The 19,631-nt window shown below is 36.7% G+C and overlaps 1 long non-coding RNA gene across 4 annotated transcripts in view; it reads left to right on the top strand.

Annotated features, from left to right (window-relative positions):
- The window catches only part of LOC307172667, a 44,045-nt gene that overhangs the window by 6,150 nt on the left and 18,264 nt on the right, over positions 1-19,631 (top strand). For 3 of the 4 annotated variants that reach the window (XR_013823745.1, XR_013823747.1, XR_013823748.1), the window contains exons 2-4: positions 2,820-2,856; positions 11,525-11,745; positions 15,793-15,874. This is a non-coding gene — a long non-coding RNA (uncharacterized lncRNA). Of the gene's footprint in view, positions 1-2,819; positions 2,857-8,766; positions 8,871-11,524; positions 11,746-15,792; positions 15,875-19,631 lie in introns of those variants that run through there. The other variant, XR_013823746.1, reaches the window with a different exon arrangement.

Here is a 19,631-nt window from a genome sequence, read left to right as displayed (position 1 = left end):
CCCCTCTTCAGCCTCCTGACCGCAGCACACAGGCTGCATTTATTATTCATCCCAATCAAATAAGAGCAAAGGCGGGCTGGAGCAAGCTGCTTTTCTCCCCGCACCCCCTTCATCCCGCCATCTCTCCTCTCCGCTCTTTCTTTTCCTCTTTGGGAGAATTGCCTTTTATTGAGTGAGTCGGCACGCACTCTCGCACACACACACACACATACACGCACACTCCCGGACCCCCCAGCTTCCCACAGCCCTTCCCTTTCCTGGAAAATGAGCAATTCTCTCATTGTAATAACGCGCCTCTGTCATCGGCCCATTATCGGCATGATAAAAGATGAAATATTCGCGGCGGCTGGCCTCCTAACCTGATCTGGGCGCGATATTGGAGCTTTGGAAAATGAGTTTTATCTGCTTTAATATACTCCTTGGCAGACTGACCCTTGAAATTAAACATTATTACAGAGCGGATATTTAAAAAACCGGGGCCACAAATTACATCAAAATGAAAATATTAAGGAACATTAGGAATATATCAAGTGGCGCCGAGCTGGATGTGGGGAGCGGTGGCAGGGGCGCAGAAGCGTCGCCGGTGTCACGGCAACGGGAGAGGGGAAATAATAACAATTCAGCCAGTGCCGCTGTCATGTGTCGGGATAAACTAATTATCCCCTCCGACACTCTCATCGCCAGGCTTTATTAGGAGACGAGGATCTTGTAGAAGTGTGTGTGAGAGTGCTTTTGTGGAACCCCGTCAGGTGTGGAGTTGTTGACACCCTTTCTGCCTTATCTCTTCACTTCTTAAAAACTTTCAGACAGACACAAGGTCCTTGCGGTTCCCGAGTTTTATCTGTTTAGGTGCTGAAGGACGTAAACAAAGTACATGCCGGTTGGATCCGGAACTCGAGACTGAGTCTTTCTCCAGCCTTACAGGTGATTTGTCATTTGGTGATGGGATGATGTGCAATGCAATAAAATCCCCGAGAAAATGCGATTTGAATAGATTTCTGACAGAGAGCCTCCTCGGGATGAAGGGATAGAGGGATGAGCGAGCATTCGCCCTGGAGGACAGAATTAGAAACTTTTACTTTTGGCCAGGCCTGTTTCTTTCTCTCTTATCTTTTCTCTCGTCTCTTGGTGATAGAAAAAGGTTGCACCAATGTTGAATGTGTATTCTGCACAGCACTGCCGTCTTGGGATGCTTTGCATACTGACAGGCACATGAACTTAAATATACATGCATGTTCCAAGTCCAAAAAGTGTGTGTGTGTGTGTGTGTGTGTGGGGGGGGGATACCTGGATTTGGCTGTTATCATACATAGTAAACATTGCAGAGATGTTTCACAAGTGTTTGGAGAGCAAAGCGATATCAGGCCAAGGGAACCTGCTGTTGAGCCGTCAAGTGAGTGATACGTGGAAGATCTTCCCCAAGTGAGTGATCGCAGAACGCATGGGAGAGCCTGTGATAAGGAGAGGGACAAAATTAGCATTCATCCCAACCAAAGAGAGAAAAATAAAACAGAGAGACCAAATGACTAACTGAAGGAAGACTAACCGCAGGGGTTTGCTACTGGAAGGGGGGGAAAAAGCGGTGGAGAAAAATGGATCTCCTTTCCTCCCACTCTTTTTCTTTTTTTTCTCTCTTTCTCTACCCCGCTCAGGCACTTGATTCATTATGCTGATATGCACAGTATTTGCTTCCTGAACGGGGCTCCTTCTTTCCCTCCCCACTCTTATAAAGACACACACACACACACACACACACACAAAATAGGTGCTGGTGCCATAAATATAGCAAATGACAGAGCCTAGCAGCAGAGCAAGGTCAGCCACAGCCCCTGATGACAGTGCTGTGAGCACTGCAGTGCGTTCTTGTTAGAAATACACACAGATAGCTCATTAGCAAGGGCCCCTGAGGCCCCCAACCTCTTGTACTCACACACACACACATAAGCGTAATATATATTTCAGTACTGTAAATAAACATACTTACCCTTACGCTAGCAATATAACCGCACAACACAGTAATATGCATACGGAAATATAGCCACAGCTTACATTAATGACTTGATGGCTCGCGCAGACTGACTGAGTGTGAGTGAGACAGAGCAAGAGAGAATCAGGGAGTTTTGATTCGACATGGCCACCGCTGTCACTAGATAAGCGTTTTCTCTGTGAGGGTGTCATGTTTACATTGGCACCCAAATACCCTGAAAGGCATTATGTCAGCACACTAATACACACATGCAAACACATTTCTCACTGTCACGGATATGCCCCCCGGCTGGCAGCCTTTTATTTACCTTTTTCTCAAAGACACACACAGAAAGGTGTGCATGCACACATCATTTGCAACTTTTCCTCTTGAACTTTGTAAGTTGGTGGTAAATCAAAGCTATCACATTAAACTGCAGTTTTTTTTTTCAGTTAAATTTGAGTAACAACATTCTGATCTTATAAAATTAAATTTAAATGTATTCACTCTCAATTTTTCTTTTTTAATTCTGTTCATTTTCATACAATGAAAGTGAATGGTGACCAGGGCTGTCAAACTTTAACTGATAAAAGTGGCTCATAAGACTCATGTGCTATATTTTATAATCTTCTGAAGTCATATGATAAGCATATGTAAGCCTGAATTCGATTCGAACTTTAATGGCTTAAATTTGAGGTCTTTTTCTTACACAAAGCAATTACATGGCTTCAGAAGACTCCGAACATAGTGTAATCTGTAAAAGTCAAATTTGTACTTTTGTGGTGCTTTTTTGTCATCTTTGGAACTTTCTGCTCCAAACATCCTGCTAAATGCCCCTTTTTGTGTTCCACAGATCAAAGAAAATCAAATAAGTTTGGAACAACATGAAGGTGAGTAAATTATTAATTAAATTAACCATTTTTTAATTTATTTAGGTGCTGCTACTTGTAAACTGCTAACATCATGCATTGGAATCATCAAAGAAAACAGATGGTTGAGTCTTTATAGGTTATTATAGCTTACATTTTTGGCATATCAAACCTGTTTTTTGGCTATTTTCATTTCTTCGTCTGGTTGCATCGCACAAGGGCTGCTGTACTGCTAACACACTCACTGAGCAGCTGCCCTCAGGCCACTTTGGCACTGTGTGCAATGTCGGGCACTGAGACTTTTACTCTCTCTCTCACTTTCTCTCTCCCCCTCCCACTATCTATGGGTGTCAGTCTGGCCCCTGGCCCGTCAGACAGGCGGTGGGGTGTGACGGGCGGCCCAGGCTCCTTCCTTAACCCCCTCCTCTTCTTTATCCTCCTCACCCCACGTGGCCTGGCACCCACCACTGACCATCCGGCGACTCCTGCCAAAGGCTACCTTACACAAACCCCCTCCTAAAATGTCCTGAATGACTGTGGCCTCTTGTTCTTTATCACTGAACAATTAAGATCATGTGGGTAATTTACCTCTTATTTAGCTGGGAGTTGGTTAATTTTTAGTTTGTGCAGAGATTCAGAACGAATAAATAATATTCACTGATAAAACACCTTTTAGTTGTGACAAAAAAAGGAAAAGACATTCAATGACAGTTTCATATATTCTTTAGATTTTATCCATACGCTGAATTTAGCTATTTGACTGACCCTATTTAACTATTAGATAGACAAAAGAGAATGGGGATGGTTGTAACACTCTTTAACTGTGATTAGTCCCAGATTAGTCCTGGTCCCAGATCAAGGTACATTTGTCTATTACAAATATCAGTAACTTTATGATCATTATAAAGCATACATATAAATATTGATGTTGAATATGAGGAGTTCCTTTGCAAATGCAACAGGCCTTCTGTCTGCTAAAGCAATCCTGTCTGTCTTTCATCTGTAATGTCTACTCTTGATGAAAAATCAAGAATATACCATAAATTATATATAATAAGTTATTTAATGATTATGAGTATTACAACTTCTCTTTTTACTCCTCGCTGACTGTGTTAGAATAGTGGTATAACATTTAAACAAATAAAAAGCATTAAAATGTATTCGAAAGGCCATGCTTTAATTATAAATAAGTTACAATACTAATGCAATGAAAAGTATACCTTTACTGTTAAAAAAAAAAAAAAAAAAAATTAATACTGGTATTTAGAAAGAATACATATAACTGATCAAAAAAGACTGTAAATTCATTAAAGATTTATTTTTTAAACAAACACTGTTCTTTTGAACTTTATGGTCATCCAAAAATCCTGAAAAATGTATCATGGTTTCAAAAATAAATAAATAAATAAAATTAAGCATTTTACCAATAGCTGCTGAAAAGTCAGCGTTGCCATCACAGAAATAAATTACATTTAAAATAGATTAAAATAGAAAAGTTTTTTTAAATTGTAAATAGGCTACATTTCACAATATTGTGTTGTTTTTCCAACCCCAAAACCTTTGAACGATAGTGTAAGTGGAACTAACAAACGTATTATCTGAATTTTACAATGTCATTTACATGACAACGATGTACTAAAAAAGGAAAAGGTTTAACTTGCGTTTTTCGTGTACAGACGACAACGTTGTCAAAACAATCCCCGTTCACACGAATCCGCGAAAACAACTAAAAACGCTGTATTATGCCTGCCAGACCAGTAGTTGGCGATGCCACTTTGTAAAGATCACTACACGCCTATAGACTCAACACGTAATAAGCATACGCATGACGTCACCGTTTTCACAAATTTGCATTTTTGTAGTTTACACAGAGACAATAATATATAGTCTTCAAAAACTTGCACTTTGAAACGTTTTCAAAAGTTTGCGTTTTCAGGCCCCCAAAACGCTGTTGTCGTGTAAATGAACGTCTAAAACGTTCATAAAAAAACATAAAAAGTTGAAAAGTGTCGTGTAAACGGCACTTCACTTCAGGGTCTTCAAATAATTGTGGCAAGATTGTGATAATCAACCTGACTACCTGCATCCGTTCTATTCTCATTTTTTAATTGTATTGCAAAATAGGCTACCACAGTACCTGTACATTTCTTCTTTTGCCAGTTTCACTTCACAATCCCACATTCCCCAGACTATGAGTGAAGGTGGAACTCTCTGTCGTTCCCTGGGAGGATGATGCGATGGGGTGACAGTGTTTAGAAGGAGGAGAATGTTACTGTGTGTGTGTGTGTGTGCGCATGCCCCGCCCTTTCTTTAGCCCCATGGAGATGCATCGTCAGGGTCAGGGGATATAGAGAGATGAACACAGGGAGGCCGCACTCCACAACTTGAAAGGAATTCTAATGAAGCCAGGCAGTCGTGTAGCCTATTCCCCCGACAACAGGCCTCAAACAAATAGCTGCATTTGATGTCCCTCGTTTTATAGTTTGGAAAATTGCATGTTTGTTTGTGCGTGCGTGTGTGTGTGTGTGTGTGTGTGTGTGTTTATTTAGTGTTTCGTTGTTTGTGTGTTCATTTGGAGTTTCTATGAAACTGGAGCAACACACAAGATGATAATGAGCATTTAAAACATACATTGAGATAATTTATTATACTCATATGCATTGAGCTCTAATCCATCTATAAAACAAATATTCTTTTTAATCACATTTGTAGAAACATGATAGGTAACAAAAGAGAATGGCATGTAATTATTAAGGATGCTTGATCTTTGATATGCGTATGACTACATATTTTTACAATTAATATTAGCGCAAGTGCAGTTTCAGTTTTGTCTCCAAATTCTCTTTTAAGACTCGATTAATATCGCACAAAAACCACACTAAGAATCAGTCTCAGTCCTTAGTATCAAAGGTACCTCTGATGCCCATTTTGCTTCTGTGTAAATGAATTCACTTTGCAATTATGTTTCCATAAGTTTATATTTTGTATTAACACATAATTTAATATTTTCATGTTTTTATTGATAATTTCATATTTAGAGCATTAATGCATTTTAACAGCATTAAACAGTCTGTTAATGCAATACAGGCCATTTTAGATGCAGATTTCCTGTTGCCTTTGTGGTGTTGACTTTGCTTTTTTTTAACAGTGATACAACACCTACAGTGTCATCCTGTTTAAATAGAAGTAGTTTGCTTCAAAATTCACAGTGTTGCTCTTGTGAAGACTGTCAAGGGTTGTCTTGATGTAGTGCATCTAGGAAACTTTTTATCTCTCACATTTGTGATACATTATACTTTATAACTTAAGGCATAAAAAGAATTATAAAAATACTCACCGGTCACTTTTTACCCTACTCCATTAATATTAATATCAATACTCAACACCCACATGTTTAGCCCCATTTTTTTTTTGTTTTTTTTTTGACAACCTAGGGGTGCGTGTAGAACAGCTCGTATGAAGCGAGATGTCTTTCATGTTGCAGTCCAGCAGCTTTGGCTTCGCTGGAGCGTGTAGCCTCACTGCGCTCATACAGACTGAGCTTGTCACTCCAACACAGCTTGTGTAAACAGTAAATAATAAACACGCAGTTTAATACATTATTGAGAAAATCACTCTAGGCAAGCAAGATGGTATGAGAACTGATCTGGAGCAGGAGGAGGCTGAATATGACACTGCTGCTTAATTCACAGTCTGTAATCAGTAGTACATATTTGAATAAAAAGAGCGTAACACAATAGACTGAATAGACAGAAATGTGTAATTGTATTTGTAAAACAACATGCACGTGGGAAATGGAAATATTGTAGCCTATCAATAATTAGGCTGTAGCTATCAATAACAGAGTAAAGGTTTTTTTTCTTAATTACAAATTAAGAATTTTGTTCTCAATTGATTCCGGGGAACAACATAGTGTGGAAAATCTGGATCTGAATTACAGGGAGTTTGGAAAAAGTTAAATCCCCTAATTAAAGGTAGGGTAGGCAATGTTTTTAATAAAAGCTTTGTAATACTGGTTGAAACTCTTTTCACATCCTGATAGCAATCAATAATAGAAGTGGTCTAAATATTAAAAATATATACTGTGGAAGTTTAAGGACCAAAAAAATATTCGTCCAATGATTGCATTCGGTCTGATTGCAATGATAGGATGTCCTGCATGTCACTGTGTATACATCCGCGCACCCTGCTTGCTTGTAGACAGACAGTCATCGAGCGCCGCAAACAAACAGCAGCCACCTTTTACAGTTCCTCCTGAACCAAAACAACAAGGTTATGCCGTGTTCACGCCATGTCGTAACTGTAATTGCAAGATAGCTTAAAGGATTACACTAAAAAGTGAAAAGTTGGATCAAATTAAAAAAATTACTTCAATTGGTAACACCTAAAGAATTAAAGTTTTCTCAACTTAAATTATCACGTTTTACGTGATAATTTAAATTTAGAAAACTTAATTTCTTTAGGTGTTACCAATTGAAGTAATTTTTTTAAGTTGATCCAACTGTTCACTTTTTACAGTGGGTCTCCCAAAAAATCTAATTCTGGCATCATTTACGCACCCTCATGTCTTTCCAAACCTGTAAGACTTTCATTCATCTTCGAAACACAAATGAAGATATTTGAATGAAATCTGAGAGATATCTGCCCCTCTTTTGACAGTCTTTTTGAGCTTCCGCAAAAAGAACCAATGAGGTTCATTCTCGTGTGTTATGCAGCACGTTTGAGCTTCCACAAGAACCAGTGAGGTTTGTTCTCACACCTCAAGCAAGTTCGGTTGAACTTCTGTTTGTGTCCGCTGATCGATATTTATATGTAAATAAAAGCCTAATTTCAATCTGTTCATCATATAAAGCGATCAAATCTCTTCAGAAAAATTGGAATAAACCACTCGATTCATTTGGATTAGTTTTACGATCTGTTTATGAACTTTTTGAACCAACAAAGTAGGTTAAGGTGTCATATGCTATATTTATTTTACAATTATTTTATTCTTGTACAACAGCGTTTTCAAACAACATTTCATCGACAGATTCACGAAATGTTTACACTAGCGAAACTTCTCGCGATGTTACCATAGCAACAACAACCACATCACTATATCTCATCAATATTTATCACTTTATTACATTTTACATATCATAAGCACATAGCAAAAACTTCAGTCTAAAATGTAGCCTATTTAAGATTGTTGATGATTAGCTAGGCACGCTAAAAGACAATTTATGTTCCGAAATTTTTGTACAAATTTTATCTTCTTCTAACACTGTGGAGAATATACCTAAGCCTACATAACTAGAATCAAATTTACTTTTTAAAACATAGTTCTTGGACTTGTACGTGCAGACTGCATCATGTAGTTTATTGAGAGAAATAATTGTATTGTTTTCATATTCTCTTCTCTCCCAGTTGTTAAGTAGCCACTGCTTCATCCCAGCAAACCCTCAGGCTCCAGTATAACTCAATTCAACCCGGCTTATTATATTTACAACTAGTATAATATCAGGGACACTCTTTGAGCTTCCCTCATTCTCATGAGCTCATTCTTTGCAACTTTTATTATGTTGCCGCCTAAAGATACATGACGGAGCAAATAAAAGCTATAGCTAATTAAACAAAAACTTATCTTAAAAAAGACAAATATTGTTGTGCATGTTATATCATGCGCTGTCATATTATTTTTGATGACTTTGCAAATATTCATTATACTAGATTAAACAATATCATAATGCATCTAAAGGACCTCTTTTTAAATTTTCATTCCAAAAAGAAGAGCGCCTTTGACGTAGTGCTGCTTTTTTTAAAAAAAATTTAAGATGGCTGCAATCATAAAAACAGCCTGTAGATGGCAGTCAGAACCTTGGCAAGCAGCACAGCTGAAATCCCATTGACTCTCAGTCAGTCCGAGAAGAACGATTATGCGTTCAATTTACATGCACTCCATTCAGAGACAGCCTCAAATATATTCAGATTTGCATCTCTCGATGTGGAGTACTTTAAAAAAAAAACATAATTCAAGATTCATTCACAAGCTACAGGTATGTACAACAAGTTAGAAGTCATGCAAAAGTAATGAGGATAATGGTGATTAGCTAAGCTTTAATTTGGACCTACATTTTGTACTCTTATAGAGTTTCTGAATAATTTGAATTATGCTGTGAAGTTTTATACTTAACAAATAAAAGCAATTTAGGTTTTCTTACCTGCAAATTACTATTCTATGACAATGTTTTGTCACATAACCTAAAAATAGTGCAGCCAAGGGAGTGTTGTAACACATTTTGTTTCAACTTCTGTAGCTGTGTTTTATTGTGGCATGTGTCTCAAATTTTGATATAATCTGCCATTATTTGTCTGCTAAACATTTAAAGTAGTTTAGAAACTCAGCTTATTCCTAAACAGTATAAATTAATGTCAAGTACAAAGTGCTGATGTTACAACCTAGCTCACTACCATGGTAGGTTGGAACAATAATTAAATTCATGCACATTTTAAAATATGTGGAAGAATTTACTGTGGTAATGAAATGTACTTGTTCAAAATGCTTATTTCCAATCTATTTTAATTTACAAGGGTAAACATATAGGAAACATTTGCATATATATTTTTTTCTTTGAAATCTTTGTCGGTCCAGCACATTGGCAAGTATTACAAACATCCCATTCTTTTTTTTTTTTTTCTTTTTTTTTTTTTTTAAATGTAAATGAAAAGCTTGTGTGGATGTTATAAACAAGGGAATCTACTAATGCAGATGATCCAAATTATTACAAATAAAATGTAAAAATAAAATTTTAAATAATATATATAGACTTACGACTTAGGACATATTGTTACGACATTCCCCGGCCTCTTCTACCTTATTTGTTTATTCGGTAAGTAATGTCTATATATCTTTTTATTTTCTCCCCAAGTCAAATATGTTATTTAATATGACTAAATCAGCCTGCCTATATGGGGTTACACTAATGAAAGTGATTTTTAAAGGTCAGGTAAAATAGAAGCAGCTCTTTAAGGTTCAAATTCACTATACATGGTTCAATCCAAATCATGTTTCAGAACCCAAGTGATTCAGTTCAAGGTGAGTTTAGTGCTGATCACAGAAAAGGGCCTCCGTCTGCAGCATGTGAGGGTCGAGTCGCCCTGTTTATCCCCAACTGAGACAATAGAGGGACGGAAGGGGGCAATGAGGGAGAGCGGCTGAAAAGGGAACGGCTGGGGTGCAGGGGCACAGACGGCAGGAGAGAGAGAAAGCAGGGAGGGGGTTGACAGAAGGGTCAGCGATCGGGGTTAGAATGTGTGTTTATGCGTGTGTGTGTGTCTGCGTGTGTGTGTGTATACGCGAGGGGACTCGGTCACGCCCTTCTCTTCACACTCTACTGCCTCATTATTGACGGGCTGAACTGATACCCCAACAATGAGTCCCGGCTCCCACAGATGTCACGGAGACCAAGCGACCCCTTGACATATTTACCCACGCACCCTAACACTGGCTTTCTCTCTCTTTCCCTCTCTCTCTCCCACTCACACACATCCATATGTACTGTGTGGACACCAACTGCTGGTATTTTGCACATATGTGCACCCACACAGGACAGAGCAGGGCGTTGGGTGAAAAGGATCCCAGTGTAGGGGGTGATATCATGACTGAAATCAATAAAAGAGAAGTCATGCAAGTATAACAAAATCATTACTCTTTGGGAGCCTGTGTGTGTGTGTGCGCGAATGCTTGAACGACAGCTGTTATCTTTAAATTTATCTGCTCTTCCTTCCCTAATGAAGCCCCTGACATCAGAAGCCTCTCGTTTCAGGCTTGAAAGATACATTGACAGAGGTGTTGTTTTGACTGACTTATAAATGAGATAAATGTGTGGTCTATATTTCAATATCTTAGAGTGCTGCAGTCATGTTGGATAGAAATTGATGACGTCCTCTGTTAAGAAAAATGTTCCTGAAAGGATACTTGATTTCAAACGACATGTTCTATGTGTGTAATATAATTATATATGTTATAATATTAATATATTTGTACATATGCACTACTATTCAAAAGTTTGGAGCCCGTATGTTTTTTTTAAAGAAGTCTCTTATGCTCACTAAGGCTGCATTTATTTGATGAAAAAATACAGTAATAACAGTAATATTGCGAAATATTATTACAATTTAAAATAACAATTTTCTACTTAATATATTTTAAAATGTCATTTATTCCTGTGATGACAAAGCTGAATTTTCAAGAAGCCATTACTCCAGTCTAAAGTGTCACATGATCCTCAAGAAATGCTCAAGAAGGATTTCATATTATTATCAATATTGAAAACGGTTGTGAAAAAAAAAAATTGTTTTGTGAAACAAAAGAACAGCATTAAATTGTAAATGAAATCTGAAATCAAAACTATAAAAAATAACTTACTGCCACACACACACACACACACACACACACACACACACACACACACACACACACACACACACACACAACACACACACACACACACACACACACACACACACACACACACACACACACACACACACACACACACACACACACACACACACACACACACAAACAATACTTTGAAGTATTATTAAAATTGACAATACGTGTATTAAAAAATGTAAGGTATTTTGCAAATAAGCAGACATTTTTAAAAGATTTGGTTTAACACAACCTTAAAAACTTGTTTTTCAGGAGTGGGACCACAAATCTGTCGTACTGCTCTTCAGAGAGCAGATTCTGCATAATAAACCTGTGACATCAGACTTTTCCTGGAGATCAGCAGGTTCAGAAATTGCTCCCTGTCCGCCACAGAGTGTTCTTGCCTAGGATGCCTGTGCACATCAACCCTGATGCTTTTGTAAAAGTATTCTTTAAAAGATAGCCCCTTCTGGACTGTGGAAACTGGAGTTCAGGTGGGATTTGGATGTATTCTTTGATGATGTCTTAAAAAAAAAGAAAAGGAAAAGTCATTGCAAGCTCAATGAATCATGAAAAAATTCTGCTAGGTGCTTTTTCTAAAAGGCTATGTTATTCCCAAACTCTGCTCAATAGCTGTGGGCGATAACCTGCATCCACCAGAGACTTTGCCCAGCCTCATGCATGGTGTGCATCATTAAATTTAATGGATGAATTACAGTGACTGGTACCATGTGGTTAGTTAATTATTTAATTAATGAAATCTGGTTTCATGTTGCATGTACAAACTACAAAACTCTGATAAAAACATTATTTTAATCCTTTCAAAGATGTTTATAATTGTAGAATGAAAAAAAATATCAACAGACAGTCTAATTCTGAGGTAATGATCAAAAGCATAACTGTTATCACTCCGTTTCCTCAGGCCTATAGTTGCAAGCCTCAACTGTTTTTTCATGGTCTGTTTAAAGATTTAGTGAGGCCCGCAAACCACTACCTTTAATGACCAATTAACAGTAGTAAGGCTGTGTGTGCGGCAAGCTCCAGATCTCGCAGAGGGTTTGTTTAAGTCAACAACAACGCGGCACTGCTAACGGTATGGCTGCTGCCTCACTTCGCCTTTAAACACCTCTCTCCTGTGCTTATTAAAATCTGTGCAAACACGTGCAACCAGTGCTGAAACAGCCTTGAGAGGGAGAGGGAGAGGGAGAGGCGGTCTATTTAAAATGTGGAAGGAGTGTGTGTGTGTAAAGTTGGTAAAATTGTGTTAAAGTTGGTTTAAATGAGTGAAGGCAGGTTATTAGCATGGCTCAATAATGTAGCTGCGGGGCAGGACACGGCTAGTCAAGGCCTCAGTGTTTCCTGAGCTCCTCATTTAGTTTGTTAGTTTGTAGGTGCTGGCCGGGTCCCTGAAATGCTCCGGAGTTGGTTATCTGTGCACAGCTAATGAGCAGCAACTTATACAGACCTTCAACATACGCACAGAAACAAGTACAGAGCTAAATATCAACCAAGTCTAGTGGATTAATTAAAAAAGAAATCTTTCTGGTAACACTTAGAAAGTTTTGTGGTTCAATTCTGACTATTAACTAGTTGCTTATTAGCATGCATATTACTAGGATAATGGTTGTTTATTAGTACATACTGTATTAAAGGTGCTCTAAGCGATGTCACGCGTTTTGTAGGCCAAAAATTTTTTTTGTCACACACAGCAAACATCTCCTCACCATCCGCTAGCTGCCTGTCCCCTGAACACACTGTAAAATAACGCGGTCTCTGTAGACACCCCAGGCTACACAAACGGCAAGAAAAACAAACTGGGCTAACCCGCACCACGAAACTTAGCAAACTGTTCCAGCCAATAACCGACAAGAAGGATTTGGGGGTGGGGTTTGGGGGGGTTAGTGCGCGGATGAGGAGGAGGGAGGGTCTAGATAGCCTCCGTTTTGTTTAAACGTCAACAAGAAGTGACGTCACCCAACATCACTTAGAGCACCTTTAATGCCTTATTCAGCATGACTATATTCTACATCACTTGATCTGACCCAATTCCTAAACTTAAAGGGATAGTTCACCCAAAAAAATGTTTGTCATCATTTACTCACCCTTAAGTTGTTTCAAACCTGTATGAGTTTCTTTCTTCTGTTGAACACAAAAGAAGATATTTTAAAGAATGTTGGTAACCAGACAGTTTTTTTCCTACTATGGAAGTCACTGGCTGCCGTCAACTCTTTGATTACCAACATTCTTAATTATCTTTTGTGTTCAACAGAAGACAAGAAACTCATTCAGGTTTTGAACAACTTGAGGGTGAGTAAGTTTTGGGTGAACTATCCCTTTAAGAACTACCTTACTAACTATTAATAAGCAGCAATTAGGACTTTATTGAGGCAAAAGTTGTAGTTAAAGGTAGGGTAGGTCAGAATTGTCTAAAAAAAACTTTTATTCAAATTTGTTTAAACTGTCTTTATATACCAATACATAATTAAAATGTAAGTACTTTGAAAAAGAGAGCATAAAAATTGAGTGACTATAGTGTATTTAATCTTCAATAAACACAGCTCATTAATTCCATTCACTCCCACCTAAAAACGGGTGCGCGACTGCGCGCACGTGGGCAGAGCCAGTAATAGCGGCGGTAGTCATGGCGACGGAGAGTGACAGTCGCGCAAGCCAATCACTTGTTTCGTCCCGGTAGGAATTAATGAGCTGTGTTTTTTGAAGATTAAATACACTATAGTCACTCAATTTTTATGCTCTCTTTTTCAAAGTACTTACATTTTAATTATGTATTGGTATATAAAGACAGTTTAAGCCAATTTGAAAAAAAGTTCTTTAGACAATTCTTACCTACCCAACCTTTAATTGTTAGTTGATAGTGAGGACCCTAATCTAATATGTGACAATATATTGTGTGTTTTGAAGGGACACCAATGACAAATCTGTAAAACAAAAGAACAGATTTAAAAAACAAACAAAAAAAACCTTTTTTAAATACAAACATTTTTGTAAAATTATTAATGCCTTTACTGTCACTTTAGATCAATTGAATATATTTTAAAATAGTTCATACTTAAAAAATAAATGTATATATATTATACATTTTAAAATATATTAAATAAATAAATATAATATAATATAATTTAATATATACTTAAAAAAAACAACCATAACTTACATAACCTGACATGGGGATGAATGCAAATAATAAATGTGACCCAGGACCACAAAACCAGTCAAATGGATCCCTTTTTTTAATTGAGATATATACATCATAGCTTTCCATTGATGTATGGTATGTTAAGATAGGACAATATTTGGTTGAGATACAACTATCTGAAAATCTGGAATCTGAGGGTTCAAAAAAATCGAAACATTGAGAAAACCGCCTTTAAAGTTGTCCATTTATGTTCGCGATTGTGCTGCATTCACTCACAAAAATAATTTTGTTATATATTTACGTTAGGAAATTTACAAAATATCTTCATGAAACATGATCTTTACTTCATTTCCTAATGATATTTGGTATTAAAAAAAAATCGATAATTTTGTTGGCTATTGCCAAAATATATACCCGTGCGACTTGTTTTGTAATCCAGGGTCACATATATGTAATATATTAATATGATATATAAGTATTATTTAAGAAATGTATAGACTGTCATTGGTGCCTCCTCAAAAAACAACGAGAGACCGCACACTGAACAGACAAAAATAAAATCCCGCCAGTGTAAAGAACAGCTCTCAGATCAAAGAATAGCTAGAGTGTGAACATTGTACTTCCCATGGCATTCACGCATTATACCATCCACAGGTTTACATGCATTGCTATTATAAGCTCAGTAAACCGAATGCACAATGCTGCTGAGCAAAGCAATGAAAAGTATGTATACTCCACACCTCTTCACCGCATTTGAATATAATTAACTACAAAAAAGAAGTGCTAGACAACTAACAGGGCAGTTCACAGCACAGTTTTGAACGAGCAGAGAGACTAAAAAGGGAACAGAAGCTAAGAAAACCCAAAGCACTAATCAGGATTTACCCTTTGTTTTTAGTGAAGCAGAAGAAAGACAAATAAGATGAAGTGTTTTCATTTTTCATCAAATTGTAGCTGGGGTATTTAGCATAATACGGAACCGTTATCACACAAGGAGAGAAAGGTATTATGTACAGATTTGTTAGCGCATATTTGATCGTTATTAAACATGTAAGCATTAGACAGGTTTAGTGCAGACGAGAAAGAATGGGAGGAGAACGACTGAAAAGGAGAGATATTGTTGCTTTGTTTATAATCTAGCTGTGAGGAGGTGTTCACATGAGCTGATACTGCCGTTGCTGAACACACTTTTAGTGTGGTTGATGTGTGCAAAAAGGTTGCAAAAATGTACATTTTCACCTTGTGCTTGATCTCATAACAGTCTCTCCATCACTGTAAAAATGATTCTTAAATCATGTAAATAATGCAGAAAAACAACCAAACATTTTCTTGCTTATTATAGTTTACTTACTATTCTGAAGTTTTAACAACTTGCTTCTTTCAGGAACACGAGTAATGCATCTTAATGCAGCTTTTCTGTTACAATGTGCTCAGATTGTTCATGTCGAACCAACAAGCTCATCGGGGTAAGTAATTATTATTATTATTATTATTATTATTTGTTGTTGTTTATATAGGCCTTCACTGAAATTTCAGCTTTTTTGTGTATTATTATGTGGTTCAGTCCTGTTCACCCTCTTCCCAGCATGCTCAAGGTCATGAATTGTTCGATCGTTTAACAGGTTTTTGTGCATTGTTGTTGATTTGGTTGCATTTAGTAACCTTTCTTGTGTCAGTTTGTCCCTCTGCTCAAAATGATAATTTATTTGATTATGCGTTACATACTTGATCGATCTATCTATCTATCTATCTATCTATCTATCTATCTATCTATCTATCTATCTATCTATCTATCTATCTATCTATCTATCTATCTGTCTATCTGTCTATCCGTCTGTCCGTCTATCTATGTATACAGTATACACTATGTATCACACAGATCACTCCAATAATCATTTACACAAACATTTTGAAGCATCCAGATTAGGTTTGGATTTGCACTTTGTGATATTTTCTGTTCCGATTCATCAGAGCTCACAAAGGCTAGTTTTTTTCTCTCCAGTAATTCTCACTGACTTCTTCCAGCCCACCGCAGAACAGATCATACAAGAGGCCTATAAGCTGAATGCGCCGTTTTCTATTGCGAATCGTGGATTACAGTCGGATTTCTATAGGCTTCACAGAAGTCCATGTATGCTCAAGCTTCCCAGCTTAAATCCAGTGTATGTGTATTAGTTAACATTAGGAAGCAATGTAAGCTTATTTTCTGCTGAAGTGTACATGGACACTCAGACTGGGGTGGATTTGAATATGTTAGATAAGGATAGATGGACCCAGACTGCAGTTACAGCTTGTGGGACTGGTTTGCAATCCCAAGATGCAATGGAGCCATGCAGGTTCTTATTTAGTTTTTACTGAGAATAATCAATCTACCTGAATGATTCAGTTGGAAATGCACTGACTTATATTTTTAATTGGTATTTATTTATTTATTTATTTTTTGGTAACAATTACATAGCATATAGGCATCATGTTTTATCCAGAACTACAAGAACAACATTAATAACTGTACACTCTTAAAATAAAAAGGTTCAGTTGGGTTCTTGACTCAATTTTAAAGAACACTTTATGCCAAAAAAGGTTCTACATAAGGAGAAATTTCTTAAATGATTGAATATTTCATGTTTAACAGGTTAAACATGGTTTATTTTCTAGTGATAGTGTATAAAAACATGTTATAGTATAGTATAGAGTATTATTTATGTATTTGTTTATATAATATAATATAAATGATAATACAGTACATTTCTGCCTATTTTTATGTATATAAAATAAAAAATATTAATTTAATGTAATTAATTTAAATGTTTTTATTTACTTATATAAAATGAACACTACCATTCAAAAGTTCAGGGTCATTAAGATTTTCTTTTAAAGAAGATAATATTCTTATTCAGCAAGGATGCATTAAGTTCATCAAAAGTGACAGTAAAGGCATTGGTACGAAAAACTGTCTTTCAAATAAAAGCTGTTCTTTTGAACTTCCTATTCATAAATCCTATAAAAATATATCACAGTTTCCACAAAAATATTAAGCAGCACAACTGTCTTCAACTGTAATATTTTATAAGAAATGTTTCTTGGATGCCAAATCAGCATATTGGAATGATTTCTGAAGGATCATGTGGCACTGAAGAAGACTGGAGTAATGTATTCACACACGCACGCACGCACACTTACTTTTTGGCATAAAGTGTTCTTTAAAATTGTATTGAACCCAAATAAAACTTTTTTCTAAGAGTAGTACACAGCAAGAGTACATCTCTCTATTAGTGTCGATGATGGGAAGTGTCTGTATGGTACAGACAGTGTTGACAATAATGTGTCGGACTGTGTTCGTGTGCAGCTGTGCAGAGCAGGTTCAGTATTCAGCTCAGGGCGCATCAGTCATGCTAATTGTTCCCAAGGTCAGAGCCTGAGCTGGGCTTTGCTGAGTGTGTATACCTGTGTGTGCGTCTCAGATCTAGCCTGCTTGAATGGCATGTTTTGATCAAGCCTAATTTGATCAGTCAAAAGTGTCAGGTGCGAACAGGGCCTTATATGGCCTGCTGATTCTGATGTGCACAGTCTCGGTGTGAATGTGTGTAGGCATAGGTAAGAAATTTAAGTTCTTACTTCAAACGTCTGTCCGCTGCTTTCTGCATTTCTGTTTTTATGTTCCTATGAAGTGTGAACACACACGAGTTATATCTCTCTGCATATTTGACTATGTGGATGTGTTAAAGCTTAAGAACATGCACAACCAGTCAAAAGTTTGGACGCTTCATTATTTTTTACTATTTTTCCACATTTTAAATTAAGAGTAGGCTATAATTAGTAAAAGTGTGAAATTTTTTAAATAAAATGTATTGCATAAAAACATGTTATAGTATAGTATAGTATAGCATAGATAAGTATTATTTATTTGTTTGTTTATTTATTTCAAATAATTAAAAATGTAAGAACGGTTTATTTTTTTGTTCATTTATATAAAATATAAGATATTCATTTAATTAAATTTATTGAAATTTATTTATATATTTTTTTTCATTTTCTTGAAAATGTACACTACCGTTCAAAAGTTTGGGGTTAATAGGAAAATAATACTTTTTCCCAGCAAGTACGCAAATCAAAAGTGACAGTAAAGGCATTTCTGTCGGGACCACTATCGCTAAATATGATTGACAATTAGCATGCAGTTTGGATTGGCGGTATTGTTCTGTTCTGGGCGAGAACTCCCTGCGCATCCATGCAGCCTATAGCATGGAAAAGAGCAGGGAGAGCAGCAATAACCCCGCTTAGGGTAAACAGAACAGAACCAACATGAGTGTATTGCAGATATCATTAATTCAAGATCTTAAAGTACAACATAATTCAAGAATTTATTCTGATTCAAGGGGAATCAGAATTCCAAATCCTGACTGATGAGAGGAGGAGCTGGGGATGGAGGAGGGTAATTAGCTCCTGAGAAACGCGATAGCTGCTGGTAATACTGAAGGAGCTTACATGAATGTATACTGTATATATATGTATACAGTGAGTGATAGGCGTCGTATTCCTATAGGTAGACGTGGATCAGCTGAGAGTCAGCTGATGCGAGCTTGACTAACGTGACCTGCCAGAACTGACGCTACACTTGATTACAAAAAATATATATATTTCAAACAAATTCTGTTCTTTTGAACTTGCTATTCATCTAAGAATCGAAAAAAATACATCACAGTTTCAGCAAAAATATTAAGCTGCACAACTGTTTTCAACTGTAATAATAATTTTTTGAGTGCAAATCAGCGTATTAGAATGATTTCCGAAGGATCATGTGACACTGAATCACTGCCATCACTCACAAGAATAAATTAGCCTACATTTTAAAATATATTAAAGTAGAAAACAATTATTTAAAAAAATAGTAACAGTATTTAAATTTGTTTGATTAAATAAATGCAGCCTTGGTGAGCAAAGGAGACTTATTTCAAAAACATTAAATAGTCTCACCAATCGCAAACTTTTGAACAATGTATACGTTTGATTTTGATTTTGATTTGATTTTGAATTGCGTAGACACACACGTAGGCACAGTTTATATTTGTTTAAACTTATGCAATTTAACCTTTACTTGTAAAGCATAACAGATAATATAGTCTCTCTATCAATACCAGGACCGTAGAACTGCCAGCACACATAATGCAGGTATCGAAGAGTGTGGTGATATCTGTGACAGCGGCAGTGATGTCAGGCTATGAG

This window comes from Squalius cephalus (assembly GCF_949319135.1).
Source record: "Squalius cephalus genome assembly, chromosome: 15".
In the NCBI taxonomy this organism is placed as follows: Eukaryota; Metazoa; Chordata; class Actinopteri; order Cypriniformes; family Leuciscidae; genus Squalius; species Squalius cephalus.
Note: the sequence above shows the minus strand (reverse complement) of the source record. Positions and strands in the feature narration are given on the sequence as shown.